Genomic DNA, 23,684 nt, shown 5'->3' on the forward strand with positions numbered 1-23,684 from the left:
TAATAGTGTCATTTCCCTATACCCCTTCGGGTTTAAGAGCATCTCCACCCCCGCCTTCTTTTTCGCGGGCGCAAAACAAATCGGCCAGTCGCGCCCCGAACCCAAATTTCGCCGGTTTGAGCCGAAATTGGCGCCGGAGGACCCAGGACAAACCTAGCACGCTGGGGAGACCGGTGGCGCCGCGGAAAAGAAAAATGGCGCGAAAGCAACCCACACCAGATTCCCCCTCCCCTTTGGGCCCGCCGAGTCAGCGACTGTGCTTCGTCGTCCTCATCGCCTCGCCTCGGCTCCCGCGCGATTCAATGCTGTCGCCGGTCAACCTTCCATCAAGACTGGTGGCACAGTAATGGCGAGCCACCGTCTCGTGTCCCCGCCCTTTCCTGCCACGCGTCTACACCGCTCCCGCCCTCTCGCCGTTATAAAAGCCAACCTTCGCCGTCGCTCGCCGCACACTCGCCATCTCTTCGCCTACACCGCTCCAGCGCCGACCATCTCTTCTCCTCACCTTTCTCGCCCAAAATTTCGAGGAAAGCGCCATGGCGGAGAGGTTTCCCGGAGATGGAGCGCCAGCGCCGTGCTCCGGAAGAAATCGTCGAGTGGCGCCGCGGCCGCGACCAGGGCAGCGTTGTCGTGCTCGACGACAGCGACAAGGAGGTCACTGCGCCGAGCAAGCCGTTCCGCGCCAACGATCCAGGGCAGGGCTGTAGCCACGCCGCCCCGAAGGACGAGCCGCCAAGCGACGGCGACGATGACGACGCTGGCGACGACTACACCGTCTTCTACAACCTCCTCGGCATGAATTAGGCGTAGTTTTTTAATGTTTTTATCAATGTTTTTTTAATTCGCCAAAATATCAATGAAATCGCCTATATTTCATCCAAATTGACATAATTTCGTCAAGTTTGGGCGTTTTAAAAAAAATTGCCTTCTGTCGTTGCGTGCGCGACTGGGAATCGGTGCCCCCCCCCCCCCCCGGCAAAAATTCCGTCGGCGACGCCCCAAGAGGCACTATTTTCCCCCGAAAAACGCCCTTGGGGGCCGAACGGCTGGAGATGCTCTAAGTGAGAAGCTGCCGGAAGCACCCCTCCCACCCCCCCAGCTTTTTTCCATTGTGAAGGGAGTGAGGGTGGTTCGACAATAAGGGTCTTTTCTCAGCCCGATCGGCATATCAAATTTGCTGTGAGATGCAGCGGTCGGAGCAACCATCCGCTTGGTGAGAGCTCGGTGGATGGGATGCATGGAAGAACGGAGAATGTGGACCAATCTCTAAAAGTTGCGATGCCCGAGGAAAGTTCACCATTTCTTGTGAAGACTAGCCCACAATAGTCACCCGGTGCTAAGAAATGTGGAGCGAGTTGGCGTGGAGTTGGACACGAGTTGTGTTGTGTGCCATAGGCTTCCAGAGGACGGGGCAGAAATGCTACACTTCCGCCCTGATTCTTACTGAATATAGTTACGGGCTGAGCTGTGAAACATTGATTGGCAATCAGGAGGTGGTGGGACCCGCACTGAAAATCAGGGGTGGGAAGAGATTGGTGGAGAAGAGTCCGTAGGTGATTTCCGTGTCATCTTGCCCGTAAGTGTACGTGGACGGCGCCTTTGATCCGTCTACTCAGCGGGCCGGGTGGGGTTTTATAGCGCGCGATCATGAGGGAGATGCCGTGTTCGCTGGTGCAAATAGGCGAGGCCCTTCATGCAGAGTCGTGTGCCATGATCAATGCAATCCAGTTGGCAGTTGGCAGAGACACATGGAATTGGGAGGGTTGTCTTTGAAACCGACTCGTTGGGGCTGGCTCTACCTCTGAATTCCTCTGTGCTCGATCGCTCACCGCTCGGCACTGTTTTTCGTGAGACAAAGTATATACTTCAGTTGGGTTTTAGTCTTTGGAGTATTGTCCACTGTCCTCGTACTTAATTGTAATGTTCCGGCACACGAGCTGGCTGCGGTAGGTAGGAGTGGAGCTTATGGAGAACAACATGTTTTTTTTTTCGAAAAGGGGACTCCCCGGCCTCTGCATCAGAACGATGCATATGGCCACATTAATAAATAAGTAAAAAGGTTCAACAAGATCTTAAAGTCTGGAAACAAAACAAAATAAAGGCGAACTCACAAAGAGCCTCAACGCCGCAAAAAAAGGCCATAGAGCCACAACCGGCTGGCAAAACAAAGATAGGTAAACTAATCGCCTATCCTATTACATGGCCGCCATCCAAACCGGTTGAAGATATCCCGTGCTACCATCTCCCACCGGACAGATCCAGTAACCAAACGCTCCCTGGCCTCCATCGGAGTGAGTAAGAACCACATACGGAGCAGCGCCGTAGCTCGGAATAAAACCTGCAAAAGATGAATAGTTGTTGTTCTGTTAAAAGTCAAATCATTTCTGCAGTTCCAAATTGCCCATAACAACGCACATACTCCTACACGAATATGTCTAGCTGTGTCGGGCTCAATCCCGTCAAGCCACGTTCCAAATAACATACCTGCCGAATTCGGAGGAGTGATGTTAAAGGCAATTTGCACGGTGCGCCACAAAACTCTTGCCAGCGGGCACTCAAAGAAGAGGTGCTTAATGGTCTCGTCCCGATCACAAAAACTACACCTAGTAGATCATGTCCAATTGCGCTTAACCAAGTTGTCCTTTGTTAAAATGACTTGTTTATGTACAAACCACATAAACACTTTGATCTTCAAAGGAACTTTTACTTTCCAAACATATTTGGAACTAGGAATGACACTGGAGTTAATGACGTCGATGTACATCGACTTGACCGTAAATTCTCCAGACCTAGTAATTTTCCAACACAACTGATCGGGCTGATGAGCTAACTGAACCTCCATCAGTCTACTCACCAAATGGAGCCAAGCTTCCCATCGATCACCAACAAGCACCCTCCGAAACTGGATATTAAGGGGAATGGACTGCATAATCGTTGCAACTAACGCTTCACGTCGTTGAACAATACGGTACAGGGACGGGTACTGGAGGGCCAGTGGCGTATCACCAAGCCAAGTATCCTCTCAGAAACGGGTATTGTTGCCATCACCGACTATAAACTTTGTTCTATTAAAGAAGGCTGTCTTAACTCTCATAAGACCCTTCCAAAATGGCGAATCAGTTGGCCTCACTGTCACCTGAGACAAAGTTTTGGACTGCAGATACTTGTTATGGAGAATCTGCGCCCAAGTTGCGTCAGTCTCAACAGATAACTTATACAGCCACTTACTGAGAAGGCATCTGTTCTTGACCTCAATCAAGATTCTCAATACCCAGACCCCCTTGATCCTTTGGTCTACAGATTACATCCCACTTGGCTAGTCGGTACTTTCTCTTTAGTTCATCACTCTGCCAAAAAAATCTTGATCGGTAGAAGTCCAGCCTTTTCCTAACCCCAACTGGAACTTCAAAGAAAGATAGTAGGAACATCGGCATACTCGTGAGCACCGAATTGATAAGGATCAACCGGCCTCCATAAGACATAAGTTTGCCCTTCCAGCAACTAAGTTTCTTCTCGAACCGATCCTCGATGCATTTCCACTCTTTGTTTGAGAGCTTGCGATGGTGAATGGGTATACCAAGGTAAGTAAAAGGTAAGGCCCCTAATTCACATCCAAACAATTGCCTATAAGCCTCTTGTTCCTCCTTGGCTCTACCAAAGCAGAACAGCTCGCTTTTATGAAAGTTAATCTTTAATCCTGACAATTGTTCGAATAAGCATAGCAGCAGCTTCATATTTCTCGCCTTTGCCAAGTCATGCTCCATGAAGATAATTGTATCATCAGCGTACTGTAAAATGGATATACCCACATCGACTAGGTGGGGCACCAAGCCACCCACCTGGCCGGTCTCCTTTGCCCTACCTATGAGAATTGCCAACATGTCAACCACAATATTGAACAAAATAGGGGACATTGGATCACCTTGCCTCAGACCTTTGTGTGTCTGGAAATAATGACCTATATCGTCATTCACTTTAATTCCAACACTCCCTTTTTGCGTGAAGGATTCTACCTGGCGCCGCCAAGCTTCATCAAAACCCTTCATGCGTAAAGCCTGTTGCAGGAAGGGCCATTTGACCTTGTCGTACGCTTTCTCGAAATCCACTTTGAAAACAACCCCATCCAACTTTTTCGTGTGGATCTCATGGAGCGTTTTGTTGGGGAACGTAGTAATTTCAAAAAAAATCCTACGCACACGCAAGATCATGGTGATGCATAGCAACGAGAGGGGAGAGTGTTGTCCACGTACCCTCGTAGACCGACAGCGGAAGCGTTATCACAACGCGGTTGATGTAGTCGTACGTCTTCACGATCCGACCGATCAAGTACCAAACGTACGGCACCTCCGAGTTCTACACACGTTCAGCTCGATGACGTCCCTCGAACTCCGATCCAGCCGAGTGTTGAGGGAGAGTTTCGTCAGCACGACGGCGTGGTGACGATGATGATGTTCCACCGAAGCAGGGCTTTGCCTAAGCTCCGCAACGGTATTATCGAGGTGTAATATGGTGGAGGGGGGCACCGCACACGGCTAAGAGATCTCAAGGATCAATTGTTGTGTCTCTGGGGTGCCCCCCTGCCCCCGTATATAAAGGAGCAAGGGGGAGGCAGCCGGCCAAGGGGAGAGGCGCGCCATAGGGGGGAGTCCTACTCCCACCGGGAGTATGACTCCTCCTTTCCTTGTGGGAGTAGGAGAAGGGAAGGGGGAAGGAGAAAGAAGGAAGGGTGCGCCCCCCTTCCCTAGTCCAATTCGGACCAGACCATGGGGAGGGGTGCGGCCACCTTTTGAGGCCTTTCTCTCCTTTCCCGTATGGCCCATTAAGGCCCAATACGAATTCCCGTAACTCTCCGGTACTCCGAAAAATACCCGAATCACTCGGAACCTTTCCGAAGTCCGAATATAGTCGTCCAATATATCGATCTTTACGTCTCGACCATTTCGAGACTCCTCGTCATATCCCCGATCTCATCCGGGACTCCGAACGCCTTCGGTACATCAAAACTCAATAAAACTGTCATCGTAACGTTAAGCGTGCGGACCCTACGGGTTCGAGAACTATGTAGACATGACCGAGACACGTCTCCGGTCAATAACCAATATCGGGACCTGGATGCCCATATTGGCTCCCACATATTCTACGAAGATCTTTATCGGTCAGACCGCATAACAACATACGTTGTTCCCTTTGTCACCGGTATGTTACTTGCCCGAGATTTGATCGTCGGTATCTCGATACCTAGTTCAATCTCGTTACCGGCAAGTCTCTTTACTCGTTCCGTAACACATCATCCCGCAACTAACTCATTAGTCACACTGCTTGCAAGGCTTATAGTGATGTGCATTACCGAGTGGGCCCAGAGATACCTCTCCGACAATTGGAGTGACAAATCCTAATCTCGAAATACGCCAACCCAACAAGTACCTTTGGAGACACCTGTAGAGCACCTTTATAATCACCCATTTATGTTGTGACGTTTGGTAGCACACAAAGTGTTCCTCCGGTAAACGGGAGTTGCATAATCTCATAGTCATAGGAACATGTATAAGTCATGAAGAAAGCAATAGCAACATACTAAACGATCGGGTGCTAAGCTAACGGAATGGGTCAACTCAATCACGTCATTCTCCTAATGAGGTGATCTCGTTAATCAAATGACAACTTATGTCTATGGCTAGGAAACATAACCATCTTTGATTAACGAGCTAGTCAAGTAGAGGCATACTAGTGACACTCTGTTTGTCTATATATTCACACATGTATTATGTTTCCGGTTAATACAATTCTAGCATGAATAATAAACATTTATCATGATACAAGGAAATAAATAATACTTTATTATTGCCTCTAGGGCATATTTCCTTCAGTCTCCCACTTGCACTAGAGTCAATAATCTAGATTACACAGTAATGATTCTTACACCCATGGAGCCTTGGTGCTGATCATGTTTTGCTCGTGGAAGAGGCTTAGTCAACGGGTCTGCAACATTCAGATCCGTATGTATCTTGCAAATTTCTATGTCTCCCACCTGGACTAAATCCCGGATGGAATTGAAGCGTCTTTTGATGTGCTTGGTTCTCTTGTGAAATCTGGATTCCTTTGCCAAGGCAATTGCACCAGTATTGTCACAAAAGATTTTCATAGGACCCGATGCACTAGGTATGACACCTAGATCGGATATGAACTCCTTCATCCAGACTCCTTCATTTGCTGCTTCCGAAGCAGCTATGTACTCTGCTTCACATGTAGATCCCGCCACGACGCTTTGTTTAGAACTGCACCAACTGACAGCTCCACCGTTCAATGTAAATACGTATCCGGTTTGCGATTTAGAATCGTCCGGATCAGTGTCAAAGCTTGCATCAACGTAACCATTTACGATGAGCTCTTTGTCACCTCCATATACGAGAAACATATCCTTAGTCCTTTTCAGGTATTTCAGGATGTTCTTGACCGCTGTCCAGTGATCCACTCCTGGATTACTTTGGTACCTTCCTGCTAGACTTATAGCAAGGCATACATCAGGTCTGGTACACAGCATTGCATACATGATAGAGCCTATGGCTGAAGCATAGGGGACATCTTTCATCTTCTCTCTATCTTCTGCAGTGGTCGGGCATTGAGTCTTACTCAACTTCACACCTTGCAACACAGGCAAGAATCCTTTCTTTGCTTGATCCATTTTGAACTTCTTCAAAACTTTGTCAAGGTATGTGCTTTGTGAAAGTCCAATTAAGCGCCTTGATCTATCTCTATAGATCTTGATGCCCAATATATACGCAGCTTCACCGAGGTCTTTCATTGAAAAACTCTTATTCAAGTATCCCTTTATGCTATCCAGAAATTCTATATCATTTCCAATCAGTAATATGTCATCCACATATAATATCAGAAATGCTACAGAGCTCCCACTCACTTTCTTGTAAATACAGGCTTCTCCAAAAGTCTGTATAAAACCAAATGCTTTGATCACACTATCAAAGCGTTTATTCCAACTCCGAGAGGCTTGCACCAGTCCATAAATGGATCGCTGGAGCTTGCACACTTTGTTAGCTCCCTTTGGATCGACAAAACCTTCTGGTTGCATCATATACAACTCTTCTTCCAGAAATCCATTCAGGAATGCAGTTTTGACATCCATTTGCCAAATTTCATAATCATAAAATGCGGCAATTGCTAACATGATTCGGACAGACTTAAGCATCGCTACGGGTGAGAAGGTCTCATCGTAGTCAATCCCTTGAACTTGTCGAAAACCTTTCGCAACAAGTCGAGCTTTATAGACAGTAACATTACCATCAGCGTCAGTCTTCTTCTTGAAGATCCATTTATTTTCAATGGCTTGCCGATCATTGGGCAAGTCAACCAAAGTCCATACTTTGTTCTCATACATGGATCCCATCTCAGATTTCATGGCCTCAAGCCATTTTGCGGAATCTGGGCTCACCATCGCTTCTTCATAGTTCGTAGGTTCGTCATGGTCTAGTAACATAACTTCCAGAACAGGATTACCGTACCACTCTGGTGCGGATCTTACTCTGGTTGATCTACGAGGTTCAGTAATAACTTGATCTGAAGTTTCATGATCATCATCGTTAACTTCCTCACTAATTGGTGTAGGTGTCTCAGAAACTGGTTTCTGTGATGAACTACTTTCCAATAAGGGAGCAGGTATAGTTACCTCATCAAGTTCTACTTTCCTCCCACTCACTTCTTTCGAGAGAAACTCCTTCTCTAGAAAATTTCCGAATTTAGCAACAAAAGTTTTGCCTTCGGATCTGTGATAGAAGGTATACCCAACAGTCTCCTTTGGGTATCCTATGAAGACACATTTCTCCGATTTGGGTTCGAGCTTATCAGGTTGAAGTTTCTTCACATAAGCATCGCAGCCCCAAACTTTAAGAAACGACAACTTTGGTTTCTTGCCAAACCACAGTTCATAAGGCGTCGTCTCAACGGATTTTGATGGTGCCCTATTTAACGTGAATGCAGCCGTCTCTAAAGCATAACCCCAAAACGATAGCGGTAAATCAGTAAGAGACATCATAGATCGCGCCATATCTAGTAAAGTGCGATTACGACGTTCGGACACACCATTACGCTGTGGTGTTCCGGGTGGCGTGAGTTGCGGAACTATTCCGCATTGTTTCAAATGTAGACCAAACTCGTAACTCAAATATTCTCCTCCACGATCTGATCGTAGAAACTTTATTGTCTTGTTACGATGATTTTCAACTTCACTCTGAAATTCTTTGAACTTTTCAAATGTTTCAGACTTATGTTTCATTAAGTAGATATACCCATATCTGCTTAAATCATCTGTGAAGGTGAGAAAATAATGATATCTGCCACGAGCCTCGACATTCATCGGACCACATACATCTGTATGTATGATTTCCAACAAAGCTGTTGCTCTCTCCATAGTTCCGGAGAACGGTGTTTTAGTCATCTTGCCCATGAGGCACGGTTCGCAAGTACCAAGTGATTCATAATCAAGTGGTTCCAAAAGTCCATCAGTATGGAGTTTCTTCATGCGCTTTACACCGATATGACCTAAACGGCAGTGCCACAAATAAGTTGCACTATCATTATCAACTCTGCATCTTTTGGTTTCAATATTATGAATATGTGTATCATTACTATCGAGATTCAACAAAAATAGACCACTCTTCAAGGGTGCATGACCATAAAAGATATTACTCATATAAATAGAACAACCATTATTCTCTGATTTAAATGAATAACCGTTTCGCATCAAACAAGATCCAGATATAATGTTCATGCTCAACGTTGGCACCAAATAACAATTATTTAGGTCTAAAACTAACCCCGAAGGTAGATGTAGAGGTAGCGTGCTGACCGCGATCATATCGACTTTGGAACCATTTCCCACGGGCATCGTCACCTCGTCCTTAGCCAATCTTCGCTTAATCCGTAGCCCCTGTTTCGAGTTGCAAATATTAGCAACAGAACTAGTATCAAATACCCAGGTGCTACTGCGAGCATTAGTCAAGTACACATCAATAACATGTATATCACATATACCTTTGTTCACCTTGCCATCCTTCTTATCCGCCAAATACTTTGGGCAGTTCCGCTTCCAGTGACCAGTTTGCTTGCAGTAGAAGCACTCAGTTTCAGGCTTAGGTCCAGACTTGGGTTTCTTCTCCTGAGCAGCAACTTGTTTGCTGTTCTTCTTGAAGTTCCCTTTCTTCTTCCCTTTACCCTTTTTCTTGAAACTGGTGGTCTTATTGACCATCAACACTTGATGCTCCTTTTTGATTTCTACCTCCGCAGCCTTTAGCATTGCGAAGAGCTCGGGAATTGTCTTACTCATCCCTTGCATATTATAGTTCATCACGAAGCTCTTGTAGCTTGGTGGCAGTGATTGAAGAATTCTGTCAATAACGCTATCATCCGGAAGATTAACTCCCAGTTGAATTAAGTGATTGTTATACCCAGACATTTTGAGTATATGCTCACTGACAGAACTGCTCTCTTCCATCTTGCAGCTGAAGAACTTATTGGAGACTTCATATCTCTCAATTCGGGCATTTGCTTGAAATATTAACTTCAACTCTTGGAACATCTCATATGCTCCATGACGTTCAAAACGTCGTTGAAGACCCGGTTCTAAGCCGTAAAGCATGGCACACTGAACTATCGAGTAGTCATCAGCTTTGCTCTGCCAGACGTTCATAACATCTGGTGTTGCTCCTGCAGCAGGCCTGGCACCCAGCGGTGCTTCCAGGACGTAATTCTTCTGTGCGGCAATGAGGATAATCCTCAAGTTACGGACCCAGTCCGTGTAATTGCTACCATCATCTTTCAACTTTGCTTTCTCAAGAAACGCATTAAAATTCAACGGAACAACAGTACGGGCCATCCATCTACAATTAACATAGACAAGCAAAATACTATCAGGTACTAAGTTCATGATAAATTCAAGTTCAATTAATCATATTACTTAAGAACTCCCACTTAGATAGACATCCCTCTAATCCTCTAAGTGATCACGTGATCCATATCAACTAAACCATGTCCGATCATCACGTGAGATGGAGTAGTTTCAATGGTGAACATCACTATGTTGATCATATCTACTATATGATTCACGCTCGACCTTTCGGTCTCCGTGTTCCGAGGCCATATCTGTTATATGCTAGGCTCGTCAAGTTTAACCTGAGTATTCCGCGTGTGCAACTGTTTTGCACCTGTTGTATTTGAACGTAGAGCCTATCACACCCGATCATCACGTGGTGTCTCAGCACGAAGAACTTTCGCAACGGTGCATACTCATGGAGAAGACTTATACTTTGATAATTTAGTGAAGGATCATCTTATAATGCTACCGTCAAACAAAGCAAGATAAGATACATAAAGGATTAACATCACATGCAATCAATATAAGTGATATGATATGGCCATCATCATCTTGTGCTTGTGATCTTCATCTCCGAAGCACCGTGCTTGTGATCTCCATCTCCGAAGCACCGTCATGATCACCATCTCACCGGCGCGACACCTTGATCTCCATCGTAGCATCGTTGTCGTCTCGCCAACTTATTCTTTTACGACTATCGCTACCGCTTAGTGATAAAGTAAAACTATTACATGGCGATTGCATCTCATACAATAAAGCGACAACCATATGGCTCCTGCCAGTTGCCGATAACTCGGTTACAAAACATGATCATCTCATACAACATATTATATCACATCATGTCGTGACCATATCACATCACAACATGCCCTGCAAAAACAAGTTAGACGTCCTCTACTTTGTTGTTGCATATTTTACGTGGCTGCTACGGGCTTAGCAAGAACCGTTCTTACCTACGCATCAAAACCACAACGATAGTTTGTCAAGTTGGAGCTGTTTTAACCTTCGCAAGGACCGGGCATAGCCACACTCGGTTCACCTAAAGTGAGAGAGACAGACACCCGCCGGTCACCTTTAAGCAACGAGTGCTCGCAACGGTGAAACCAGTCTCGCGTAAGAGTACGCGTAATGTCGGTCCGGGCCGCTTCATCTCACAATACCGCTGAACCAAAGTATGACATGCTGGTAAGTAGTATGACTTATATCGCCCACAACTCACTTGTGTTCTACTTGTGCATAGCATCAACGCATAAAACCAGGCTCGGATGCCACTGTTGGGGAACGTAGTAATTTCAAAGAATTTCCTACGCACACGCAAGATCATGGTGATGCATAGCAACGAGAGGGGAGAGTGTTGTCCCTCGTAGACCGACAGCGGAAGCGTTATCACAACGCGGTTGATGTAGTCGTACGTCTTCACGATCCGACCAATCAAGTACCGAACGTACGGCACCTTCGACTTCTACACACGTTCAGCTCGATGACGTCCCTCGAACTCCGATCCAGCCGAGTGTTGAGGGAGAGTTTCGTCAGCACGACGGCGTGGTGACGATGATGATGTTCCACCGACGCAGGGCTTTGCCTAAGCTCCGCAACGGTATTATCGAGGTGTAATATGGTGCAGGGGGGCACCGCACACGGCTAAAAGATCTCAAGGATCAATTGTTGTGTCTCTGGGGTGCCCCCCTGCTCCCGTATATAAAGGAGCAAGGGGGAGGCAGCCGGCCAAGGGGAGAGGCGCGCCATAGGGGGGAGTCCTACTCCCACCGGGAGTATGACTCCTCCTTTCCTTGTGGGAGTAGGAGAAGGGAAGGGGGAAGGAGAAAGAAGGAAGGGTGCGCCCCCCTTCCCTAGTCCAATTCGGACCAGACCATGGGGAGGGGTGCGGCCACCTTTTGAGGCCTTTCTCTCCTTTCCCGTATGGCCCATTAAGGCCCAATACGAATTCCCGTAACTCTCCGGTACTCCGAAAAATACCCGAATCACTCGGAACCTTTCCGAAGTCCGAATATAGTCGTCCAATATATCGATCTTTACGTCTCGACCATTTCGAGACTCCTCGTCATATCCCCGATCTCATCCGGGACTCCGAACTCCTTCGGTACATCAAAACTCAATAAAACTGTCATCGTAACGTTAAGCGTGCGGACCCTACGGGTTCGAGAACTATGTAGACATGACCGAGACACGTCTCCGGTCAATAACCAATATCGGGACCTGGATGCCCATATTGGCTCCCACATATTCTACGAAGATCTTTATCGGTCAGACCGCATAACAACATACGTTGTTCCCTTTGTCACCGGTATGTTACTTGCCCGAGATTTGATCGTCGGTATCTCGATACCTAGTTCAATCTCGTTACCGGCAAGTCTCTTTACTCGTTCCGTAACACATCATCCCGCAACTAACTCATTAGTCACACTGCTTGCAAGGCTTATAGTGATGTGCATTACCGAGTGGGCCCAGAGATACCTCTCCGACAATTGGAGTGACAAATCCTAATCTCGAAATACGCCAACCCAACAAGTACCTTTGGAGACACCTGTAGAGCACCTTTATAATCACCCATTTATGTTGTGACGTTTGGTAGCACACAAAGTGTTCCTCCGGTAAACGGGAGTTGCATAATCTCATAGTCATAGGAACATGTATAAGTCATGAAGAAAGCAATAGCAACATACTAAACGATCGGGTGCTAAGCTAACGGAATGGGTCAACTCAATCACGTCATTCTCCTAATGAGGTGATCTCGTTAATCAAATGACAACTTATGTCTATGGCTAGGAAACATAACCATCTTTGATTAACGAGCTAGTCAAGTAGAGGCATACTAGTGACACTCTGTTTGTCTATATATTCACACATGTATTATGTTTCCGGTTAATACAATTCTAGCATGAATAATAAACATTTATCATGATACAAGGAAATAAATAATACTTTATTATTGCCTCTAGGGCATATTTCCTTCAGTCTCCCACTTGCACTAGAGTCAATAATCTAGATTACACAGTAATGATTCTTACACCCATGGAGCCTTGGTGCTGATCATGTTTTGCTCGTGGAAGAGGCTTAGTCAACGGGTCTGCAACATTCAGATCCGTATGTATCTTGCAAATTTCTATGTCTCCCACCTGGACTAAATCCCGGATGGAATTGAAGCGTCTTTTGATGTGCTTGGTTCTCTTGTGAAATCTGGATTCCTTTGCCAAGGCAATTGCACCAGTATTGTCACAAAAGATTTTCATAGGACCCGATGCACTAGGTATGACACCTAGATCGGATATGAACTCCTTCATCCAGACTCCTTCATTTGCTGCTTCCGAAGCAGCTATGTACTCTGCTTCACATGTAGATCCCGCCACGACGCTTTGTTTAGAACTGCACCAACTGACAGCTCCACCGTTCAATGTAAATACGTATCCGGTTTGCGATTTAGAATCGTCCGGATCAGTGTCAAAGCTTGCATCAACGTAACCATTTACGATGAGCTCTTTGTCACCTCCATATACGAGAAACATATCCTTAGTCCTTTTCAGGTATTTCAGGATGTTCTTGACCGCTGTCCAGTGATCCACTCCTGGATTACTTTGGTACCTTCCTGCTAGACTTATAGCAAGGCATACATCAGGTCTGGTACACAGCATTGCATACATGATAGAGCCTATGGCTGAAGCATAGGGGACATCTTTCATCTTCTCTCTATCTTCTGCAGTGGTCGGGCATTGAGTCTTACTCAACTTCACACCTTGCAACACAGGCAAGAATCCTTTCTTTGCTTGATCCATTTTGAACTTCTTCAAAACTTTGTCAAGGTATGTGCTTTGTGAAAGTCCAATTAAGCGCCTTGATCTATCTCTATAGATCTTGATGCCCAATATATACGCAGCTTCACCGAGGTCTTTCATTGAAAAACTCTTATTCAAGTATCCCTTTATGCTATCCAGAAATTCTATATCATTTCCAATCAGTAATATGTCATCCACATATAATATCAGAAATGCTACAGAGCTCCCACTCACTTTCTTGTAAATACAGGCTTCTCCAAAAGTCTGTATAAAACCAAATGCTTTGATCACACTATCAAAGCGTTTATTCCAACTCCGAGAGGCTTGCACCAGTCCATAAATGGATCGCTGGAGCTTGCACACTTTGTTAGCTCCCTTTGGATCGACAAAACCTTCTGGTTGCATCATATACAACTCTTCTTCCAGAAATCCATTCAGGAATGCAGTTTTGACATCCATTTGCCAAATTTCATAATCATAAAATGCGGCAATTGCTAACATGATTCGGACAGACTTAAGCATCGCTACGGGTGAGAAGGTCTCATCGTAGTCAATCCCTTGAACTTGTCGAAAACCTTTCGCAACAAGTCGAGCTTTATAGACAGTAACATTACCATCAGCGTCAGTCTTCTTCTTGAAGATCCATTTATTTTCAATGGCTTGCCGATCATTGGGCAAGTCAACCAAAGTCCATACTTTGTTCTCATACATGGATCCCATCTCAGATTTCATGGCCTCAAGCCATTTTGCGGAATCTGGGCTCACCATCGCTTCTTCATAGTTCGTAGGTTCGTCATGGTCTAGTAACATAACTTCCAGAACAGGATTACCGTACCACTCTGGTGCGGATCTTACTCTGGTTGATCTACGAGGTTCAGTAATAACTTGATCTGAAGTTTCATGATCATCATCGTTAACTTCCTCACTAATTGGTGTAGGTGTCTCAGAAACTGGTTTCTGTGATGAACTACTTTCCAATAAGGGAGCAGGTATAGTTACCTCATCAAGTTCTACTTTCCTCCCACTCACTTCTTTCGAGAGAAACTCCTTCTCTAGAAAATTTCCGAATTTAGCAACAAAAGTTTTGCCTTCGGATCTGTGATAGGAGGTATACCCAACAGTCTCCTTTGGGTATCCTATGAAGACACATGTCTCCGATTTGGGTTCAAGCTTATCAGGTTGAAGTTTCTTCACATAAGCATCGCAGCCCCAAACTTTAAGAAACGACAACTTTGGTTTCTTGCCAAACTACAGTTCATAAGGCGTCGTCTCAACGGATTTTGATGGTGCCCTATTTAACGTGAATGCAGCCGTCTCTAAAGCATAAACCCAAAACGATAGCGGTAAATCAGTAAGAGACATCATAGATCGCGCCATATCTAGTAAAGTGCGATTACGACGTTCGGACACACCATTACGCTGTGGTGTTCCGGGTGGCGTGAGTTGCGAAACTTTTCCGCATTGTTTCAAATGTAGACCAAACTCGTAACTCAAATATTCTCCTCCACGATCTGATCGTAGAAACTTTATTGTCTTGTTACGATGATTTTCAACTTCACTCTGAAATTCTTTGAACTTTTCAAATGTTTCAGACTTATGTTTCATTAAGTAGATATACCCATATCTGCTTAAATCATCTGTGAAGGTGAGAAAATAACGATATGCCAGCACTTCTTATAAAACTCGGCAGGAAAACCATCGGGTCCCGGCGCCTTGTTATTTTTCATTTGCGAAATGGCCTCAAAAACCTCTTTCTCAGAAAAAGGAGCCGCAAGAATATCATTCTCCACCTCAGTGAGTTGAGGAACATCCTCAACCCGGGACTCATCCAGAGACACATAGTTATCCTCTGGAGGACCAAATAACTGCTTGTAATACTCTGTAATATACAACTTTAGGTTTTCCTGTCCTAAGATTGCTCCTTCATCTTGCTCAAGCTGAAAGATCCTCTTCTTTCTATGTTTACCATTAGCAATCATATGAAAGAATTGGGTGTTCGTATCCCCCTGGACTACTCGCCGGACCTTGGCCCGCGACGCCCACTTCAATTCCTCTTCTCGAAGAAGTTCTTTCAGCCTCATCTCCGCGTCAAGCTTGGCATGAAGCTCCGCGGCCGGCAGCACCGTGGTTTATGCTTTTACATCTAGGGACTGAATAAGGGAAAGGAGCCTTTCCTTTTCGACCTTATAAATCCCGCTAAGATGCTTAGCCCACCCACGCAGAAAACTTCGCAAATGTCTAATCTTATTCTGCCAGCGCTGAAGCGCAGTCTTCCCTCCTGCATCCTTAGCCCATTCTCTGGCTATGAGATCAAAGAAACCTTCTCGCTCAAACCAAGCCAGCTCAAAGGAGAAAGAGTTTTTGTTACCCAGATGGGTGGCCATGGAGAACAACATGTATGGTTGTCTAATCTCTCTATCAATGTAACCACTGCTGTGGCCGTCGATTTGGTCGATCCATCGTAATCTATGAAATGCCAGGTGTTCCAAGTCAAAAAAAGGGAGTAAGGGTGGAAATAATAAGTTGAGCTGATTTTTACAAAACGAGTTCTTTTACACTTTTTGCTTATTTTGACAATAAGCTACTAGAAGCTATAAAAGAACTGGCCCTAAGAAACGAAAAGGAATCTGAGAAGAACACGGATGCGGTAGCACTTGAAGGAGCGTCTCCACCAGCAGAAAGAAACCGGAAATGTAACTGGCGACCGTTCGCTAGGAGGCTAGTCCCGGTGAACGTACTCTCTCCCGTCGGATTGGTGTGCATGAATTTTTTTCGCAGGATCGAAGCCACATCAGATCTTTTTTAAACTCATTCGCTACAAGATGAAAGACAGCGAACACATTGCCATTGGAAACACTACAGCCCCCGCAGTGGCTAGTGACGCGTCCCTGGAGACTTGGTATTGCACTCTAGCCTCTCCCTTTTTCATCAGATGGCAATTTAAAGAGGGCAAAAAAAGATGCCCATCTTACGCACACAAAGAAAAATGACCATCCTTTTTAAAATAAAACAACAACGTAGATATGGAATTGAAATTTCATACATATGCCACGGGAAATAAAAGAGTGAAGTGCATTGTAGGTCCCTAAACTATTTTAGAAGTATCATGTAGGTCCTCAAACTATGAAAATGGGCATTCAGGTTCTTAAAGTGCAGTAAGTGTGTTATTTAGGATCAAAATATGTCCGACCACGCCTGACCGGCCAGCTGGCGCAATTGACCCATGACACGTCGGACATGGGGCCCTGCAAGGTAACGGCCGGTGATGAAAATATGCACAAAAAAATCAAATAAATTCCAGGGAATGATAAATGCACTTCACTCCAAATAGATTCAAATTCATGGTTTCAAAAAATGTTTGCGAATATGGAAAAAATGTTCATGACTTTAAGAAATGTTCACGAACGATAAATTTGAAAATGTATTCGTGAACCACAAACATTTGTGGTTCATGAAGAAGTTGTGAACATATTTGAAACCATGAACATTTATATTAATGATTTATTTGTAAATTCATAAACATATTTTAGAGTTCATAAATATTTTCTTAACCCCAAACGTTTTTAAAAAAAATTGTGAATATTTTTAAAATTCACAACTTTCTAAAAATAGCTAATGTTTGAAAAAAAGATCATTTATGAATTTGTTGAAAAACAAATTCAAATACGTCGTTCGTGATTTTTTTCCATATTCAAGAAAAAATTTGGGGTTCGCGAACATATTTGCAAATTTATCATTCACAAACAATATTGGTGGTTTTTGAACATATTTTCTTTTCTTTCAAAATTTATCATTCACAGATATTTTTCTAAAGCCGCGAATAGTTTTTTCCATATTCATCGTACGCGAACTTTTTTTCAAATTCATCACTCGTGAGCATTTTTTTAAGTCACGAACATTTTTCCATATTCGCCAACAATATTCGTGGTCCATGACCATATTTTAAAATTTATCTTTCGTGAATACTCTTTTGAAGTTGCGAACATTTATTCCATATTCGCGAACATTTTCTGTTGTTTGCGAACATATTTCCAAATTGATCGTTCGTGAAGATATCTTTTTTTCTTTTCAAATTTATCGTTCGCAATCATTTTTTAACATCACGAACATTTTCTCCAAATTCATCGTTCGCAAACTTTTATTCCAAATTCATCGTTCATGAACTTTTATTTAGATTCATCGTTCGCGGACATTTTTCTAAAGTCGCGAACATTTTTCAATACTTGCGAGCGTTTTTTTATTTAATGAACATTTTTTTCCATATTCGCGAACATTTTTTGAAATAATGATTTTAGTTTATTTGCGTATTTCCATCACTGGCCGTTACCTTGAGGGGCTGTCTGACGTGTCACGGGTCAGCGACACCAGCTTGCCGGTTAGGCAGGGGTGGACAATTTTTGGACTTGAATGACACACTTACGGCACTTCGAGGATTTAGATGACGATTTCATATTTTGAGGACTTACATGACACCCATCAAATACTTCAGGGACCTACAATGTACTTCACTCGAAACTAAAACAACCATCTAATTTGACCATGACCCCTACCACATCCAGGGCCATGTCTAACTCATCTTAACCAGGTTGCTCACACATCCTTAAAGACAAGGGGCGGCGGGGGAAGGGGTGAATCCCATCGCCGTACTCTTTGTACATGTGACCAAGGTTTCCACACACCGAGCACCAGTTTGGGAGTCGTTCATATTTCACGCGAAAGATCTAGCTCTTATTATCCGGGATAAGTGAAACAACATAATTTAAATGCTTATTAACATTGATCTTAACTTCAGCTCTGGAAAAAATTCCTCAAAATCCTGCGACTTCGGCTCAGCATAGATAAATTCGCTAACCTTCCCTGCTAGTGATTTCAGTAACAACACATACTCATCTGGTAGGGCGTGGATTTAGGCCCATATCTTTAGAGAATCGAGCTTGATCGGCGAGGGTTTTGTAAACCCTTCGTATGGCGCCAACACCACGAAATTACCACGAAAATTCCAAGGCCCTTCTTCCATAACCCATTTCGAATCGTCAAGGCAATAGGACTCCAATGTGTAAAGGTTGTCGTTCAGGGTGCGAACGGTCACCTCCTTGGCAAAACTCCACACCACTCTCATGTTCTTGTAAAAACAGTACTCGGGCAATGGCTATCCATATGGACTCGGGCAATGGCTATCCATCATGTCAAATTAGCCGCCAGTGCTTCATCCTGTTGCACAAGAACATCATGGAGGTCGTCGTCTTTGAGCCCAAGTTGCCATCACCGCTGAGGAGAAAAGCTAACCCTAGCATGAGGGGAAAAGGAGGTCTTGGTGATGTCTAATATGTTTTTTTTAGACAATGGCGGTGTCCAATTGGTGATCCGCATTGGAGTTGCCCTAAGACTTGGTTTGGTGCGTGTGATGTTATTTCATGTAAACGGAATTTCAATGGTGTGGCCCATGAGTTGGCCCAAATAAGTGTGTGTGTATGTGCGCGGGTAGGGTCTCGCTGTTATTGGGAGTATAATGTTCTAACATATGTTGATACGGAGATTCAAAAGAGAAAATGTTGATAGCCTTATAATAGCCGATTTGCCAACTATTATGCCGTAATAAAGCTTATGATTTTCCTTAAAAGAATTTGTCATTTCTTAGCGAGTCGTACTGACGATGGTATAGTGATCGTTCGGTGGCCCAATAACCTTGATGTAATTTTTATTATGTTCGAAATATCTTGTACTTTAAACTTTTATAATAGATGTTGGTATAAAAAAAGTGAAGTCTCGGAAGAAAAGAAAAGAGAAAAAGACTGACGTCAATCCGTACTTCTAGCCCCCCTCATGCTGAGTTAACAGCAACTTCAGGTGACAGGCCCGTGGCTTGGCCCGGCTAGAAGTACGTGATGACTGCTTTTTGCCTCAGCAGACCCTGGACCAGCAAGCTGGTGTATATGCTTGCGTCGTCGGCAATACGTGGGTCACTACCAGGCTATTTAGACCGCGACGTATGCTTCGTAGCGAGCGGTGTGGTACTAATGTTTCTTTCGGCACAGTGTGGTACACCGCTCGGCCTAACCGAGCGGTGTCACGGCCCAGCTAGCCACCTCGATCGTCTTCCGTCCAGCTAAACTGTGCCTCTTGTCCATACGGGGGTCATCAGCACCATGCAAATGGTCACCCATGCTTCATCTGCCGACGACTGAGCCCCATGCCGACCTCATGCATCTCTAATTAGTTTCAAAGCTACGTACTATTGTATTATACACATGCAAATTTTTATACTAGCATGTTGTAACAAGATGCAATCAATCGTCTAAAAAATGTTTCATGATGCAATTAACAATCGCAATCCTGACGCCTCTGGTTGGCTACAAAACTGAGATAGCCAAGTCTGCATTTGCCATTGGATCCATTAAGTAATCTCGTTTCCATGGACTCTCGCCGGTTCTCCTCACCTGCTCCGGCCCCAATGACCACGACAACACGAGCAAAATCACCACACGAGCCATTCGCATTATATACGCCACATGTAGACGCATGTCCAGTCCAGTCCAGGTCACTACGGCTTTCCATCGACACAATATCAAGAGGAGCTCTAGGTCCGGCCATGTCAGCGACAGTGGTGGAGAGGTGGGTGGGGCTCGGATCAGCGGTGGCGACCGTCATCTTCCTCTGGTCCGTGGTGCAGAACTACGTGCCCCCGACCGACCTTCTGCCTCTACCTCACCACCTGGGCCATCAAGCTCGCAGCCTCCCTACCTCCAGATCACCATTTCCGAGTACGGTGCCGAGCGCTTCCAGCGCAGTGACTTCTTCCTCGCCATTGAGGTCTACCTCAGCGACGCCTGCGCCCGCCACGCGCGCAAGCTCAAGGCCGAGCTCGGCAAGGACAGCAAGAACCTTTGGGTCTCCGTGGACAACCACGAGGAGGTCACTGACGACTTCAACGGGATCACCATCTGGTGGTACGCCTCCAAGAGGCAGTCCAAGGCCAACATCATCAACTATACCCCGGCGGGGACGAGAGGCGCTTCTACCGGGTCGTCTTCCATCGGCAGCATCGCGACCTTGTCGTTGACTCCTACCTTCCTTTCATCCTCGACGAGGGTCGCGCTGTCACTGTCAAGAACCGCCAACGCCGCCTCTTCACCAACAATGCTAGCGGCAGCTGGAACCCCTACTGGGGCAAAAGCGTCTGGAGCCACGTCCCCTTTGAGCACCCTGCCACCTTTGACTCGCCATGCACCCCGATGAGAAGGAAGCCGTCATCGACGACCTCATGGCATTCCAGGAGAGCAAGGAATACTATGCCAAGGTCGGCAAGGCATGGAAGCGCGGGTACCTCCTTTACGGACCGCCCGGCACCGGCAAGTCCACCATGATCGCCGCCATGGCCAACTTCCTCGACTACGACATCTATGACCTTGAGCTCACGGCGGTCAAGAACAACACCGAGTTGTAGAAGCTCTTCATCGAAACAACGGGCAAGTCCATCATCGTCATAGAGGACATCGACTGCTCCGTCGACTTCACAGGAAAACGCCGCAAGGACAAGAAGGCCTCAAGCGACAAGGACTCCGGCAACAATGACAAGCCCAAGTTACCGATAGAGCCGGAGAAGGACGATGCCACCAAAGTGACGCTCTCGGGCCTGCTTAACTTCATCAAAGGGCTGTGGTATGCTTGTGGAGGTGAGCGGATCATCATCTTCACCACCAACCACAAGGAGAAGCTGGACCAGGCGCTGATTCGGCGGGGCAGGATGGACAAGCACATCAAGATGTCCTAATGCTGGTATGAGGGCTTCAAAGTGCTCGCCAAGAACTACCTAGATGTCATTGAGCACGAGCTGTTTGGGGGAAGTTCAGCGCCTGCTTGAGGAGACCGACATGTCGCCCGCTGACGTTGCAGAGAACCTGATGCCCATGTCGAAGAAGAAAAAGAGGGACCCCGACGTGTGCTTGATAGGCCTCATCAAGGCGCTCAAGCAGGCCAAGGAGGAAGCGGTGGCGGCCAAGGTGAAGGAGGTAGAGGATGCTCAAGCGAAGAAAGTCAAGGAGAAAGAGGAGACACAGGTGAAGAAAGCCAAGGAGGAAGACAAAGCACCCGAGGCAGCCAATGGGGATATTAAGCAAGGTGACAAGTGAAGTGACATCATGCCAAGAAGCCAAGTAAAATGAGTGAGCTTGTTCACTAGTGCTCCCTTACAAAGCAAAAATGCAGTGTTTAATGCACCTCTCAACTGAAACAATATTTCTTTCTTCTCTCACTTGTAATGTTGCTGCATACAAAGCGTGCAACAGTACAAAATGCTTCTGTAATAACAACCACATGCTTTACCTACACCAAAAGGCTAAGAGCATCTCCAGCCGTTCGGCCCCCCAGGGCGCCGAAAAAGAGCGGCCTGGGGGCGAGCTGGCGCTAGATCGGTCCCTGGGGTTCGTTTCTCCCCAGCCACGCCCCCAGGTGCCGCCCCCCAAGGCGCCCCATATTCGAACTCCATCGTTTCCGCTCAAAGAAACAACAAACCGGTGATCATCGCAATAGTTCGGCGATTCGGTGCCACAGTTCGGCGATCAAATAAAAGGACACGCAGTAGTTCGGCGTACAGAAAAGGAAGGATGCGGAAGGAGTACATCAAACGTCGAGCTCAACCTCCGACGGCGGCGTCGTCGGCGTACGCGGGCTGGAAGGAGTCGGCGCGGCTTCCGGGCTGGTCGGCGCGGCTTCTGTGCTGCTGGGCGCGGCGGAGGCATCGTCGGTGGGGCTGGGCGTCGCGGAGGCATCGTCATCAGCCACCGGGCTGGGCGGCGGCGGCGGTATATGATTCAGGATGCGGCCGCGCTCCACCAAGAACCACGCCTTGAGCTTCTCGTCGCTGCTCTGGAGCATGTCAGCGCCGCCCATCAAGAAGGCGAGGTCGTTGTTCCTCTTCTTCGCGTCTTGAGCTTTGAGTTTCGCGGCGGCGTTGGTCCAGAGCAAGTCGGGTTTGACGGCGCTGTTCGTCATCAAAACAGCCCACCTCGCCTCAGTTTTCTCTTCTCGCTGGGCGGCCCTGGTCTTGGCGTCGGCGAGGCAGTGTTCGATGGACTCTTGCACGCGCGCGGCAGCCGACTCGGCGTATTTCGCCTTCTTGGCACATTTGTTGCCGTCCGGGCGCCCGTCGGCCGCACCCGCGGTCGGCGCGTCCGGCTTGTACGTCTCTTTGGCTTTAGCGAGGGTGCGTCGGACGGCCGCCCATTTCTCGCACTTGTCGATCCGCTTGAAGACGTGGAGGTACTTGAACTCTACGTCGCTGTTGTCATCGTGGAACATGGCGAGCATGCGTAGCAGCTGCGCCGAAGGAAAGAACATCGGACTCTACACTAAAGCATATCATCGACTAGATTCCACACAACATATCATTGGACTCTACACTAAGCATATCATCGGATTCACTAAGCATATAATCGGATAATTTGCATTTGTAAGTATAACAATAAAGCATATATATATATATCATCAAATTACTACAGTTAGTATAACATACCATATCATGCCGATCAACCATGGTACTTGTCAGGCGGGTCACGAATGGCACCCCGACAAAGTTATCACGTGGCGGAATTATGTCCCATAGGTTGCACACCTCCTCCTCGCTCAGCCTCATTCTTTGAGCTACAATGGCTTCATGAAGTGGGTCCTCATCATCTTCATCGAGTGGGTCCTCATCATCTTCATCCTTGTTGATATAAATGACAGCCAGCTTGGGTCTTTCTGCTCTAAAGGAGAAGCTGATCAACTCACCACCAGTAACACCCATGCGGGCAAGGAACGGACCCATCCATCTCCTCCAATCTGCAACATATTGCGTCGTTTCTCGACCTCCATAGTGTAGGGCCCCCTGAGGGAGTCCTGGACTAAGGGGTCCTCGGGCGTCTGGCCTATTATCCATGGGCCGGACTGATGGGCTGTGAAGACATGAAGGCCGAAGACTGTACCCGTGTCCGGATTAGACTCTACTTGGCGTGGAAGGCAAGCTTGGCGAC

General features: G+C 46.3%; 1 pseudogene; it reads left to right on the forward strand.

Annotated features, from left to right (window-relative positions):
- Positions 1–20,263: 20,263 nt before the first annotated feature.
- Positions 20,264–21,803, forward strand: LOC109780631 (AAA-ATPase At3g28580-like; annotated as a pseudogene).
- Positions 21,804–23,684: the final 1,881 nt, after the last annotated feature.

Source organism: Aegilops tauschii, chromosome 7 (genome assembly GCF_002575655.3).
Source record: "Aegilops tauschii subsp. strangulata cultivar AL8/78 chromosome 7, Aet v6.0, whole genome shotgun sequence".
Taxonomy (NCBI): Eukaryota; Viridiplantae; Streptophyta; class Magnoliopsida; order Poales; family Poaceae; genus Aegilops; species Aegilops tauschii.